The sequence below is a fragment of the Sapajus apella genome, unplaced genomic scaffold (genome assembly GCF_009761245.1).
Source record: "Sapajus apella isolate SASKATOON/1434 unplaced genomic scaffold, GSC_monkey_1.0 scaffold33, whole genome shotgun sequence".
In the NCBI taxonomy this organism is placed as follows: Eukaryota; Metazoa; Chordata; class Mammalia; order Primates; family Cebidae; genus Sapajus; species Sapajus apella.
In genome coordinates this window covers 6027914-6043350 of record NW_022436973.1, presented here as the reverse complement: position 1 = coordinate 6043350, position 15437 = coordinate 6027914, and the positions used below count along the sequence as shown (strand labels likewise).

Genomic DNA, 15437 nt, shown 5'->3' with positions numbered 1-15437 from the left:
CCACCCACCCATCCATCCATCCATCCACCCACCCCTCCATCCATCCATCCATCCACCCACCCATCTATCCATCCATCCACCCACCCATCCATCCATCCATCCATGATCAAATAGTCACTCCATGCTGGCTGTGTGCCTTTGGCCAGTGTCTGTTCTGACTCTCTGGTACCCAAGCATCCCAACTGCTCATGGTTTTGCATATGACACCTGCCAGAGTATTCAGCTATGGGGGAGACAGAAGTGACCCCCGTCCCCACAAGACAGGCGCTCACACCATGAGTTGTGATCCACACTTGGAAGGAGAAGTTGAAGGTCCTCACTTGGACTGGGTTTGAGGGAGGTTTTCTGTGAGGAGGTAGCTTTGGAGCTGAGAATTGAGAGCAGAGTTGGCTGGGGGTATCAAGAAACAGGTGGTCAAGGAAGGCCTGTCTGAGCAGGTGGCTGACTCCTGAAGACCTGAAGGAGGCGAAGGAGCGAGGGGGTTGGTGCTTGGGGGAGCGTGCTGCAGGCATGGGAACAGCAGGTGCAAAGGCCCCGAGGCAGGAGCGTGCTGGCTTCTCCAGGAAGCAGGAGGCGGCCGGTGTGGTGGAGCAGAGTGAGTGGAGGGATGGGGTTGGTGGAGGCCACTGAGGGCCTTGGAGCCCCTGTGATGTCCTCGGCCTTTGTGTCAGGGGTGTGGGTGCTGTGGGCAGTGTTAGGCAGAGGCGAAGGGTTTGGACCGACATTTCGGAAAGGTTCCCTGCCCCGTGTTAGCCAGCCTGAGAGGAGGAGGCAGGGTCTGGGTGAGGATGTGGTTGTCGGGGAGGGAGGGAAGTGGATTCAGAGTGTGCTGGAGGCGGGACTGACCGGGCTTGGAGCTGGGGAACAGCGGGACAGGAGGAATCACCGTTCCTCTTTTGGGCAGCTGGAGGAGAGGGGCGTCATGCCCTCGCAGACAACTGTGGGCATCTGGTCCGCGTGGGCTGCCCTCCCCACAGATATCCGGAGACGAACCGCCCCAGGCCTTCCCCAGCTGGCCCTGAGGGCTGCCTGAGTCCTGCATCTTCAGATACTGGGTATACCTTAGGAGAAGCTGGCAGGATTCTGCCCATTTCACAGGTGAGAATACTGAGACTGTGAGTAGTGCACCTGTGGCCTGGGTTACACAGAGGGGCAGGGGTGGGTCTCAGCCTCCCAGGACGAAGAGGGGCTACAGACTTGGGGAATATGGACTCTGTCCCCCAAATTGCAGCCAACAACTTCAGAGCGTACCTGAAACAGTACCTATCTCAGGGAGATGGAGGCTGCCATCTCCAGTGTGACCCCGGGGATGGGGCCAGGGGCCCTGGATTCCAACTTGCTGTGTGAATTGGGCCTCAGCTTCCCTTCCTGTGAAATGGGCACAGTATGGTCCCTGCCCCACAGTGCTGGCGGGAGGCGCCGATGAGGCTGAGTGTGAAGTGCCGACTCGATGTCCCGCAGACGCCACGTGTGCAGTAGGTAGTGAGGATTTTGATCACTGTGGTTTTTTATGGGGAGTAAGGGCATGTGTGTGGCCCGGGCTCTGGCCCTGGTCACCCAGAGCTGGGCTTCGGGGCGGGGCTGGAGGGCAGAGTGGCTCCATTCAGGTAACTCGGCACCTTGGCATTGGTGGTCCTGGAATCCATCCCCAACACCGCTTTCCACACAGGGAAATGGAGTCCAGGGACTCTGGATTCACTCAAGGCTACCCGGGACCTTGGGACAGGTCAGGGTTTCTGTACCAGGCGATCTCCACGTAGCTCAGGGCTCACCTCTCTGTGCCCTGTTCAGGCAGGCACCACCCACTTCCAGGCCGGATGCTTCCTTGGAGGGCTTCCAGGCCCTGCACAGGTCCTAGTGGGAAGGGATCCAGTCCCCTACCGTGCAGCCCAGGGGCTGGGGTCTGAAAGAGGCCCCCTTTTTTGCCCGGGAGGAAGCTGAAGAGCGGCAGAGGCTGGGACCGTTGTGGTCTACAGGACGTGAGTAGGTGGGAGCTCTGTGCCCTCCTGCTGGGCTTTTGCCCTCCTGGGTGGCAGGCCCCATCCCCAGGTGCACCCCTCCATCACTGCGGGCGCCCGCCCCGGCCTGCTGTCTCCACCCCAGCCCCACTGGCAGAGCCGGTTTGAGCCAACTGTCCCTGAGCATGTTCACGCCGAGGACACGGGACCAGACACGTTCCGGCTGCTCGGCCCCTTGCTCACTCCTCACTCCTTGCTCACTCAGCAAACATCCCCTGGGACCTCAGTTCCGGGCCTGGGCCGTGCTGGGCGGGGATCGGGGCCTGGCGCTGTCTCAGACTTGCTTCTGCTCTGTGTAAGTCAGGGGTGGGCAGGGGCTCTGCCACAGAGACGGGCCAGGCAGGCGGCAGGAGGGCCGGGTGGCGGGGCAGAGGCTGTGGGCCGGACAGATCTGGGGCTGAGGCCTGCCACCCCTTATCCTGTGGGGCCCTGGGTGGGGCCCATTTGCCTGTCTGTCCATCCCACAAATATTTTCTGTGCTCTACAATGTTCTAGAGGCTGCAGGAAGCAAGGAACCAACCAAAGATCCTGCTTTTGCAGAGCACACATCTTAGAGCTGTGGGGAGACAGAAAAACACAACAAATAGGAAACTGCACACACAGCCCATAAGAAGCTGGAGGGGGCCACGAATCCAGCCTCCTGCAGGGAAGCGGGCGGGCATGCTGGTGGGCCCATGGAGGCTGGGTGGCCGGGGAAGACCTCATGTCTCAAAGAAGCTCATGGCAAAGGAGGGGAGGGAGGAGCAGCCAGTGGGGAGACTTGGAGGCACAGGAGAGCCTAGGGTGCTGGTGGAAGTGCAAGGGGGCCAGAGGAGCAGAGCGAGAGAGGGAAGGATGGGGGAAGAATGGAGGGGGAGGAGGGCAGATCAGGGAGGGCCCCTGAGCCATCGGAAACGCACGCTTTGGACTTGGAGTGAGCTGGGGTCACACGAGGGTTCTGGGCACATCTGGCTGCTGTGTGAAGAGCAGACTGGGGGTGAAGGTGGAGGCGGGTGGACCCATGAGGTGGCTGCTGCGTTAGTCCAGGGGTGACGGTTTGCTCAGGCTGGGGGTAGTTGTTGGGAGGGTCAAAGGGCCAAGCATTTTTTTTTCTTTGCATCATTTAAGTTAATTTTACCTTTCCCACTCTATTCTGAAGGCGTGTTCATAGAATGAGCCCGTGAATCCGTGGCTGAGCCAAGCACCACGCCCCGTGGCCAGTCCCGCGCCCTCCACACCTCCACACCTGCTCTATCCCATCCCATCATGTATCATTTTAGAGCAAATCACAGGCATCATCTCCCACGTGTAAAATATTTCAGTGTGTGTCTCTAAAAGATAAGGACTCTTGTGTTTAAAAAGTAGTCATAAGAACAGTCCATCTTAAAGAAGGTAACAATTTCTCTGTCTCTCTCTCTGTCTTTTGTGTGTGTGAGACAGGGTCTCACCGTCACCCAGGCTGGAGTGTGATGGTGCAATCACAGCTCATTGCAGCCCCAAATTCCTGGGCTCAAGCAATCCTTCTACCTCAGCCTTCCCAGTAGCTGGGTCTACAGGCACATACCACCACGCCTGGCTAGTTTAAAAAATTTTTAATTTGTAGCGATGAGGTCTCTCTATGTTACCCAGACTGGTCATTCCTGAGTCAATTCCTGATTCAAGTGATCCTCCTGCCTCTGCCTCCCAAAGTGCTGGATTATAGGCGTGAGCCACCTCCTAACGGCCTCATTTCTTTTCTTTTTTTTTTTTTTGAAATGGAGTCTTACTCTGTTGCCCAGGCTGGAGTGCAATGACACAATCTCGGTTCACTGCAACCTCCGCCTCCCAGGTTCAAGTGATTCTCTGGCCTCAGCCTCCCAGTAGCTGAAATTACAGGCGCCCACCACTAAGCTCAGCTAATTTTTGTATTTTTAGTAGAGATGGGGTTTTAGCATAATGGCCAGTGTGGTGTCAAACTCCTGACCTCAAGTGCCTAGTTTCTTAATGTCAGCAAAAATCCCCTCCTCCCCCAGATATACTTTGATGGTAAAACTGATGTCTCTGGGCTTCCCCCTTCTTGCCATGAAGTGAGGTTCATAGTAGCCCCCACTTCCATGCTATTGTGAGATCATTCAAGTAGGATGACTAGCACAGGCCCGGCACACAGTAGGTGCTCAACAAAGAATAGCTGCTCCTACTACTTTGACTGATAGCCAACACTTAGGGCACACTCCTCAGTGTGCTTCACAGATACGAACTTATTTAATCCTCACAACAGTCCTTTGAAATAGATGATGTTTATCACTATAGGAGAGGAAATGAAGCCACAGAGAGGTGGAGTAACTTTCCCAAGGTCACACAGCAAGGAAGGGCCAGAGTTGGATTTTGAATCCTGGCAGTCCAGCTCTTAATCCCTATGTGATGGAGGCTATGTGAGACCAGAAAAGGGCGGGGGTCCCTCTCTCAGCTTGGGGTGGGGTGGCAAGGTCAGGTACTGCCTGTGGTCAAGCCCATGGTGGGGGGCAGGGAAAGGGGAGTAGAGCTTAGGGGAGGGAGCAGCATGTGCTAGGGTTTGAAGGGGAGAGTGTAGTTATGAGTTTAAGGGAGGGTCAAGGGATGGGGAGAGGGAGCTGTGGCAAGCCCCTCTCCATCCGAATTTGGCCCTGGTCCTGCGGGCAGCAGCCTGGAGTGTTGAGCGTTTTTATGCTCTTACAACCACCATCCCTGCCTTAATCTCGGATGCCCTCTCCTCCCTTTGAGACCTGCCAGAGACCCCATTTCATGGATGAGTAAAGGGAGGCTGACCTTCCTGTGGCCACACAGCCAGCGGTAGGCCACCTGCAGGCTTGAAGGCGGTGGGTAGGTTTGGAGCTCAGGCTGGGCCGTGTGGAGGGGCCTGGCCACTGGGCGCTCCTGCCTACCGGTGTCCCTGGAGGGAGATGCTGCCTGGGCGTGGGTGGGGAGGAGGGGGCACTGTGTGTTCTCAGAGCAGCTGGCAGGGAACAGCGGGTGCCGTGGGCAGGGACCGGCTGGCGGCCATCTCCACAAGGCACATCAGCCATCAGTCATCGGGGTGGGCAGCTGGGGGTTCTCGGAGAGATGACCTAAGGCTGGGAGAGAGGAAAACTTGTTACTTCAGTGTTCCCCGTGGTTGTCTCCTGACACTGAGCAGGGCGGGGGAGCTGCTGAGGGTCTCTGTGTATGGGTAGAGGTGCTGAAGCCCAGGTTAACTTTTCTTTTTCTCTTTTTTTTTTTTTTGAGACAGGGTCTCACTCTGTTGCCCAGGCTGGAGTGCAGTGGTATAATCATAGCTCACTGCAGCCTCGAACTCCTGGGTACAAGCAGTCCTCCCTTCTTGGCTTCCCAAGTAGCTGGAACTCTCGGGTACCACCATGCCCGGTTACATTTTTTCTATTTTTTGTAGAGATGGGGTGTCACTTTGTTGTTCAGGCTGGTCTCAAACTCTTGGCCTCAAGCGATGCACTGATCTCAGCCTCCCGAGTCACTGGGATTACAGGCACAAGCCCCTGCTCCCACCGCACAGTGATTCTGATGGAAGCCTTCCACGCAGCCACATGGTGGCTGGCCCTCGGCAGGCCGGGCCCCAAGGCTTTGTCCCCTCTTCCATTTTCTCCTCAGCTCAGTGCTCTTGGGCCTGGTGCCCCGAGAATCTTATCTTCAGTGCCATTGCCCCCCAGCCCACATCCTTATTCCAGGGCAGGCCTCAGCCTTGCTGTGTGACCACGGGGCGGGAGCCCCCTCTTTGAGCCTTAGCCTCCTCATCTGCCAAGAAGAAGGGCCCACAGAGGCTCCCTGGGGTTGGGGCTGCGACCTCCTGGCCTCGTGAGCTGCCCTATTCACCCCGTTACGGGGCTGCCTGGGGATAGACCCTGCGTTGGCACCTAGAGTGGGATGGAGGTTCTGTGAAGCCGCCTAACCCCTCCAGCTCACCAGTCCGTAGACGCTGTCACCTTCTCAGTGACTGAGTCCTGGGCATGGGGGCTTGGAGGAGGGAGAGATGGTGGGAAGTGGGTACGGGGAAGAGGGAGCCACCCTGTGTGCCTGTCTTTCCCCCATTTTGCTGCTGAGGAAACTGAGGCTGCAGGACTGAAACTGACAGAGTTCCCTTGCGTTTCTCTAAGGGGTCCCAGCTGCAGGCCCTATCAAAGCTTTCCCACCTGCCTGGATCACACTCCCCACTCTCTCTTCACAAACTGCCTAGACTTTGGGGCTCAGCTGAGATACCCTCTCCTCTGGGAAGCCCGCCATAATTGATGTGTCTCTTCTTTCCTCTCTGGCCCTTTGGAGCTGGAGATGACTGTCCCTGACAAGACAGAGTGGGGGGGAGCCACCGTGCTCTGACCTCCGGCTCCCAGGGGCCTGAGAAGAGCTTCCTGGCCCTGCTCTCGGTTTTGCAGGCCTTCGTGACTTGCGTTGCTGAACATCCCTCTTGGGGTCTCCCCTGGGCCCTCTCATGCCTAGGCCAAGGGCCAGCAGTGACCCTGTTAAACCGGGACGCACTCTGGCCAGACCTCGCTCTGGACCACCCCCTGCCCACCTGGTACTCTGGCCCGCCTGGGCCTCGCACCCAGGGCTCCCTTCTGCGCCACCCTTGCTGTGCTGCTCACAAGGGAGGTCAGGGAGGATGGGCTCCAGTGTCCCTCGGATCTGGCTGTCTGCCTTCTGGCTGGGGCAGCCTCCTGGAGCCCCCATGGCCTCATGTGTAAAATGAGTGCGGCCACAGCTTGCTGCAGGGCAGCTGGGAGCAATGGAGGGGAGTGTGAACCCCAGGCTGGAGGATGGAGGGGGAAAAGCTGAGGGGGAAGAACGTGGGTTTCTGCACCCCCATCAGCACCCCCATTCCACCCCTGGCCTGGACCAGAGCAGCTGGTGACGTTGGATTCTGCCGAGAGGAGCCCGGGTTCCTTCCTTTGGCTGTTCCCAGGGGCTCTGGATGGCTGTCCCAGTTGGGAAGACGTGCAGAGGGTTACGGGTTGTCGCTCGTCTGCTGAGAATCAGGATCTCAGGCACACCATTTAACCTGTGTGTGCTTCGGTTTCCTCATCTGTGCAATGGGGTGTAAGAGTGGCGCATGGCAGGCTCTAGATGAGTATCAGCTGCCGCTGCTGCCAGTGTGCGTATCCCTCGCTGTGAAGCCCTGCCTTTCTGCATTTACACATGTAGAAAAGCACTGCGGGTCAGCAGGTCATTCTTTTGATAGCAGGAAAGAAAAAGAGAGGCAGGGGAACATCCCTGCTCAGGGGAAGCTTCCACTCCAGTGTGAGGGCAGGAAGAGGGTGTTGGGCCTGGAGGGAGGCAGTGCCCATCTGTGAAATGGGCAGGTTGTGCCCTCTCATGCTTCTCCCAGCCTCAGCCTTGCCCTGTCTGGATGCGGCCAGTGCTGGTGGGGCCCCTGACACCCAGAATTTTTGTAGTTGCCTGGCTTTGGTGGCTGCTCCCTGCCCTATTCCTGGCCTGCTCTGTGGCCTTGGGCAAGCCACTGTCCCCGTCTGGGCCTCCATCTCCCCTTTTGGAAAATGGGCTGGCCATGGGGCTCTGCTCAGTCCCTGAGATAAGTTTCCAGCTAGGACAGTGGACTTGGGGAGAAGTGCCCACAGTGGCCTGGGGCATCTGCTGGGCCTCTGCTGTCTTGGACGGGGGCCAGGCGCCTGACTTGGCTTCTCTGAGCCCCTCTCTGTGCCCCCATCTGGAAAGGGGCAGATTGTTGCTGTGTAGCAAGGTCTTGCTGAGAACAGAGGGCTGAGCAGTACCAGTGAGGATGCTAATGTTAGGGGCACAGCAAGGACCCCCGTTCATGGGGCATGGCCCACGTGTGTGCCCAGGGCTTTGTGTGGATTTACACGTTAGCCTTTGCAACTGCCCGGGGGTGACTATGGGCGTCTCCACGGTGCTGAAGAAAACTTCAGTCAGTGTGTGTCCAGCATCCTCTCCTGGTGGCAGCCAGGGCCCCTTAACCATGATGTCCCCACTTGGCTTGGGCAGGTGCCTGGGGAGCCCTTCTGCTCTCTCATCAGGGAGAGGATGGCTGCCAATGGACCAAGCCCCTGCCCACCGCCTTCCCCCTCCATCCCTGCACAGGCCCCACACTTCACCCACCGCTGCTCTTCCCTGCCTGCCTCCCACCTCTCCCCTGCCATCGGGGCACTGTTATCAGGAGGCATTCCTGGACTGGCTGAGAACAGCTCCCACCCTGGGCTCTTCTGAGAGGATGCCATCACTGACAGAGGCCCCGCTGGGGCCTCCTTTGAGGAATGGGCCCTGAGGTACCGGACGGTAAACCCAGATGGTCCGGTGTGCCTCCCGGTGCTGTGTTTTATGAGCTGTGTGACATCAGGCAAGCAGCTCCACCTCTCTGTGCTTCTGTTTCCTCATCTGCAAATGAGGGCTGCCCCTGGGTTCACTGGGGTGGTTCATTGAGGGCTGGGGAGGTTCGCTGAGCTCCTAAGCATGTGCCCGCCACCCAGGAGCACCATGATGGTGATGCCGCAGCTGCTGTTGTCTTCTGAGGACCAACCATCCCTCCTCCTTGTGGGGCCCCTGTGTCCATCCCCTGATGAGGGCATGGCAGAGGGGCCCCTCTGGACTTTCTCTTCTCCAGGCCTAAGGGACGGGGAGAGGGTGGAGCTGAGAGAGGCTATGTTGGGAAACTGGGAACCTGCTGTATGATCTTAGACGGCCCCTCTCCCTTTCTGAGCCTCCATTTCCCGACCTGCTCTAGGAGCACATGGACCTGGCCCCTCGTTGTCCCTGTCACAAGACTTTCTGCATGTAGTTCCTCCCTCGGCCGGCCCAGCCACCTGGCTTTTGACTGTCTTTCCCACTACCGTGTCTGGGGCGCAGCAGGTGATCAGCTAAGCCTTGATGGAGGAGCCCGGGAGGGCACCACTGAGGGACCCCAGGGCTTCCCCACTCCCGGCCTTTTGCTCGTGGGGCTCCCTTTGCCAAGAACGTGGCCCCCATTCATCTCTCCTTGTGGAAATCCTTCTTGTCCTCAAAGCCCTTCCAAATGCTGCCTCCCCCAGGAAGCTTTTCCCAGTTTCTCCCAGCCAGAGGGGATGCTGGGCCTTGGAATGCTGGCTCTGAGGCTCTCCGGTGCCCCCTGTTCCAGTGCACTGCGATGTCCGTGGTAACAGGTGAATGGCAAACAGGAGCCGCACACTTACTAGGAGCCAGGCACAAGGGGAGGCCCTGAGCTTGCGGTGTCTGATTTCATCTTCCACACCAACCTTGCCTGGTAGATCTTAACCCTATTGTCCCTTCCTTTACAGAACGAAGACAGAGGCTCAGAGAAGTGAAGCATCTTGCCCAGCGATGAGAGACAGAGCCAGGATTTGAAACCAGGTAAGCCTGTGTTTCTTCTTAAAAAGGAAAGAAGAAACATCAATACACACAGACACACACACACACACACACACACACACACACACACAGACACACACACACACACACAGGCATGCATGCATGCTCGGGACAGGGAAAAGTAAGTCTCTCTCACACCCAGGTCTCCTTGCCAGAGGCAACCACTTGAAAGAATTTCTGGTGTATCTTTCCAGGAGATCCAGGCATATCTAAGTATGTATATTAACAATTTTTTTAGCATAATGTGAATTTCAATAATGATGGGAATGCCAGGTGTTGATATTTTTAGCTTCTGCACGTGACTCAATATGATATATTTGCAAAGAAAGAATTTGTGTTTCTTAGACAGGGTCTCACTCTTTGCCCAGGCTGTAGTCCGGTGGCACAACCATGGCTCACTGTCGCCTTGAACTCCTGGGCTCTGTCACTCTTCCCACCTCAGTGTCCCGGATAGCTGGGACTGTAGGCACATGCACCCACTAATTATTTATTTATTTTTTCAGAAACAGAGTCTTACCATGTTGCCTAGGCTCTTTTTGAATGCCTGGGCTGAAGCAATCCTCCTGTCTCGGCCTCCCCAAGTACTGGGTTTGCAGGTATGAGCCACCATGCCTGGCCAGAATTTTTTTTTTTTTTTTTTTTCTTTAAGATAAATGATAGCACACAGTCTATCCTGTCCTCCACCAACTTTTTGCTCTTGGCAGTGTACCTCAGAGATCATTTATTTATGCTGCACTTTTTCATGGTTGCATAATATTCCACTGTGTGTATGGTGGTCAAACTTTATTTAATTCAGGAAGGATAGTTTGTTTGTTTCCAGTCTTTTGCTTGTTGTAGACAATTCCACAAGTGAATGTCCTTAATCATGTGCCCTGTGTTCGTGTGTGAGGATTCCTTTAGGATTAATTCCACATTGCAGGGTCAGCGGCTGTGTGCAGTTGTAGTTGTGATGGGTATTGCCAGATTGTCCTTTTGTGTCACTGGTGTCACCACACCCTCTGTTCGTTCTCCTCACTCTCACCAGCATAGGATGTTACAAAATTTGGGGATACATTTCGTAGGTATCAGTTAGTCAATCTGATAGGTGAATGGTGGCCCCCAGTCTAATTTATTTGAAGAATGTATAGCGCAGCTTTACTGAGATAAAATTCACAAACCATACAATTCATCTATTTCAAGTATATAATTCAGTGGTTTTTAGTAGAGTCACAGTTGTGCAATCATCACCACAGTCAAATTTAGAACATTTCATTATCCCAGGAAGAAACTCTACCCATGACAGTCACCCCCCCGACTTCCTCCTAAACTTCCCTCCCTAGGCCCAGGCAGTAACTAATCTAGTTTCTGTTTCTATAGATTTGCCTATTCTAGACATTTAATATAAATGGAGCCATACAATGGGTACTCTTTGTGGCTGGCTTCTTTCACTTAGTATAATGTTTTCAAGATTCATTCATGTTGTAGCATGGATCAAGATTTCATTCTTTTTTTCTTGCCAAATAATATTCTATCATATGGATATACCATATTTTATTTATCCATTCATCAGTTGACGGACATTTGGGCTTTCTGGCTATTATGAGTAATGCTGTTCTGGACATTCATGTGCAAGTTTTTGGGTAGACATATGTTATTCATTTCTATCGAGTGTGTACCTATGAGTAGAATTGCTAGATCATATGGCAATTCCATGTTTAACTTTCTGAGGAACTGCCAGACTGTTTTGCAAAGCAGCTGCACCATTTTACATTCCCATCAGCAGCGTATGAGGGTTCCAATTTCCCCACATCCTTGCCAACATTTGTCTTTTAGATTCTAGCCATCCATCCTAGTGTCTGTGAAGTGGCATCTCATTGTGGTTTTGATTTTTTTTTTTTGAGACAGGGTCTCACTGTTTTGCTGAGGCTCACTGCAGCCTCGAATTCTTGGGCTCTAACCATCATCCTCCCACCTCAGCCTCCCAAGCAGCTGGGACCACAAGTGTGAGCCACCATGCCTGGCTAATTTTTTGTTTTTAAAATTTGTAGAGATGGTGTCTTACCGTGTTGCCTAGGCTGGTCTCGAACTCCTGGGCTCAAGTGATTCTCTTACCTGGGCCTCTCAAAGTGCTGGGATTACAGGCGTGTGCCACCGTACTTGGCAGTTTTGATTTTTATTTCTCTAATTATTCATGACATTAAGCATCTTTTCATGTGCTTATTGGGCATTTGTGTATCTTCTTTGGAGGAAGGTCTATTCAAGTTCTTTGCCTATTTTTATTATTAATTAATTTAATTTTTTTCTTAGAGACAGGGTCTCACTGTGTTGCCCAGACTAGTCTGGAAGTCCTGGCCTCAAATGATACTTTTGCCTCAGCCTCCCAAGTAGCTAGGATTATAGGCACGCTCCACGATGCCTGGCTTAACTTCTTTTTTTAAACTTTGTAGAGATAGGATCTCGGTCTGCCACCAGGCTGGAATGCAATCGTGTGATCACAGCTCACTGTAACCTCAAATTCCTGGGCTCAAGCAATCCTCCCATCTCAGCCTCCCAAGTAGCTAGGACTACCGGCATGCAACGCCATGCCTGGCTAATTTAAAAAAATTTTTAGTAGGGGTCTCACTATGTTTCCCAGGCTGTTCTTGAGCTCCTGGCCTCAAGAGATCCTCCTGTTTTGGCTTCCAAAGTGCTGAGATTACATGCATGAGCCACTGTAAGAGATTTTTACATATTGTAGATACAGGTCCCTTGCCAGATATATGATTTGCAAATATTTTCTCCCATTCTGTGGGTTGTTGTTTTATTTTCTTGATGTTGTTCTTTGGAAAACAAAAGTTTTTTGATTGTGATGAAGTGCAGTTTATTTTTCCTTTTGTTGTTGGTGCTCCAGGTGTTGTACTTAAGAAGTCGTGGCTGGGCGCAGTGGCTCACACCTGTAATCCCAGCACTTTGAGAGGCCAAGGCAAGTGGATCACCTGAGGTCAGGAGTTAGAGACCAGCCTGGCCAACTTGGTGAAACCCCATCTCTACGAAAAATACAAAAATTAGCTGGGCATGGTGGTGAGTACCCGTGATCCCAGCTACTCGGGATGCTGAGGCAGGACAATCACTTGAACCTGGGAGACGAGGTTGCAGTGAGCCGAGATCGCACCATTGCACTCCAGTCTGGGCGACAAAGTGAGACTCCCTCTCAAAACAAACAAACAAAACAAAACAAAAAGCAACCAAACAAACAAAAAGAGAAATCATAATCCAAGGTCATAAAATTTATGCCTATGTTTTCTTGTGAGAGATTTTTACTTTTACCTCTTACATTTAGGTTTGTGATCCAGTTTGAGTTGATTTTTATGCAGGGTTTAAGGAAGATGTCCAGCTTCCCTCTTTTATATGTGGGTATCCAATTGTTCCTGCGCCATTTGTTGAAATGAAAATTCTTTCTCCCTTGAATTGTCTTGGCAGCCTTGTATAAAATCAATTGACTGTCAATGTGAGTGTTTTTTTTGGACCCTTGATTCCCCTCCACTGGTTTATAAGTCTACACTTATGCCAGTGTCACAGTGTCTTTGTTATGGTAGTTTTACAGTTTTGAAATTGAAAAGTGTGAGCCCTCAAACTTTGTTTTTCTTCAAGACTGTTTTGGCTATTAAGGGTCCCATGACTTTCCACTTTAATTTTATTTAAGATCAGTTTGTCAATTTTGGCAAAGAAACTAGATGGGATTTTGACAGGGAGCAGACCAATTTGGGAGTTTTGCCATCTTAATATTTAGGCTTCTGATCCATGAACATGGGATGTCTTTCCATTTCTTTCAACATTTTTTGTAGTTTTCAGAGTATAAGTTTTAGACTTCTTTTATTAATCTTATTCCTAAGTATTCTTTTGATGCTATCATAAATTTCTTTCTTAATTTTATTTTTAGATCCTTCCTTGCCAGCCTATAGAAATACAATGTATTTTTGTATATTGATTTTTTACTTTGCAGCCTTGCTGAACTCATTTATTAGTTCTAATGATTTTTTGGTGGAATTCTTAGGATTTTCTATACATAAGATCATATTATCTGCAAACAAAGATAGTTTTACTTTTTCTAATCTGGATACCTTATGTTTCATTTTCCTTCCTAATTGTACTGGCTAGAAGCTCTAGTACAATCTTGGGTAGAAGTGGTGAGAGTGAATATTCTTGTCGTTTCGGATCTTAGGGGAATGGCATGCAGTTTTTTATCACTGAGTAGGATGTCAGCTGTGGGGTTTTCTTTTTCTTTTCTTTTCTTTTTTTTTTTTTGAGGTGGAGTCTCACTCTGTTGCCCAGGCTGGAGTGCAGTGGTGCAATCTTGGCTCATTGCAACCTTTGCCTCCCAGGTTCAAGTCATTTTCTTGCCTCAGCCTCCCAGGTAGCTGGGATTACAGGCACCTGCCACCATGCCTAGCTAATTTTTGTATTTTTAGTAGAGATGAGATTTCACCATGTTGGTGAGGCAGGTCTCTAACTCCTGACTTCAGGTGCTCTATTGCCTTGGCCTTCCAAAATGCTAGGATCACAGGTGTGAGTCACCACACCTGGCCTAGCTGTGGGGTTTTGATTGCTACTCTTTATCCGGGTGGGAGGTTTCCTTCTATCACTTTTTTTTTTTTTGAGACGAAGTCTTGCTTTGTCACCAGGCTGAAGTTCAGTGGTGCAATCTCAGCTCACTGCAACCTCTGCCTCATGGGTTCAAGTGATTCTCCTGCCTTAGCCTCCCAAGTAGTGAGACTACAGGCACCCACCCCCACACCTGGCTAATTTTTGTATTTTTAGTAGACACGGGGTTTAACCCTGTTGGCCAGGCTGGTCTTGAACTCCTTACCTCAGGTAATCCACCCCCTTCGGCCTCCCAGAATGTTGGAATTGCAGACATGAGCCACTGTGGCCTGACCTATTTTTAGTTTTTGAGACAGGGTCTCACTCTGTTGCCCAGGCTGTAGTGTAAGTGGCATGATCATGGCTCACTGCAGCCCTGAACTCTGGGGCTCAAGCAATTCTCCTGCCTCAGTCTCCCGAGTAGCTCGGACTACCTGCATGTGCCACCACGCCTGATGATTTTTTTTTTTTTTAATATTTTTTGGAGACTGGGTTTCAGCATGTTGCTTAAGCTAGTCTCGAACTCCTGAGCTCAAATGATCCACCTGCCCCAGCCTCCCAAAATGCTGGGATTACAGGCGTGAGACATCACATCTGGACTGTTTAAATATAGGACTTTACAGCTATAAATTTCCCTTTAAGTTCTCTTTTGCCACATCCATACATTTGGATATGTTGTGTCTTTATTTTCATTCATCTCAAAGTATTTTCTAAGCTTTTCGGTGATTTATTCTTTGACTAACTGGTTATTGAGGAGCGTGTTGTTTAGTTTTCACATATTTTAATTTTCCAAATTTCTTTCTGTTATTGATTTCTTATTTCATTCTATTGTGGTAGGAAACATACTTTGTATGATTTCACTCCTTTTAAATTTATTGAGGCTTGTTTTATGGTGCACATATGGTCGATCCCGGAGAACGTTCCATGCGCACTTGAGAAGAACTTGTATTCTGCTGTCGTTGGGTGGCTTGTATGGTTTGAATTTGCGTTTATCTTATGCGTGAGGTTGAGCATCTTGTCGTATGTTTAAGAGCCATTTGTTTGATTTTTCTGTAAACTATCTGTTGTCATTTTTCTTATTTTATGGGAGCTTATTATATACATGCTAAGAAAAAAGAACACCCTTATCTATCATGTGAGTTGCAGTTATTTTTCTTAGTTTGTTGTTTGTCCTTTGAACTTGTTTATGATGTTTATTAAGCTACACAGCCATTTTATATGTTTAGGTAATTGATTTATCATTTAGAAAATGATTTCTAGGTTTTATGTCAGGTTTAGAATGCTTTCCCTATTTGGATATACCAAAATTTATGTTATACGTACATATATATTAGCTTAGAAAAAGAGGGCTGGGTGTGGTGGCTAACACCTGTAATCCCAGCACTTTGGGAGGCTGAGGTGGACAGAGCCCAGGAATTTCAGGCCATCCTAGGCAACCATGTTTAAAATATATATGTGTTTGTAGGTATGGGGTTTCACCAT

The 15437-nt window shown here is 51.2% G+C and overlaps 1 protein-coding gene across 5 annotated transcripts in view; it reads left to right on the top strand.

Moving 5' to 3' along the window:
• The window catches only part of SRC (SRC proto-oncogene, non-receptor tyrosine kinase), a 62039-nt gene that overhangs the window by 12500 nt on the left and 34102 nt on the right, over nt 1–15437 (top strand). For all 5 annotated transcript variants that reach the window (XM_032294997.1, XM_032294996.1, XM_032294994.1 and 2 more), the window contains exon 2: nt 9266–9338. The gene's annotated coding sequence lies outside the window, so the exon portion shown is untranslated. The remainder of the gene's footprint in view (nt 1–9265; nt 9339–15437) is intronic.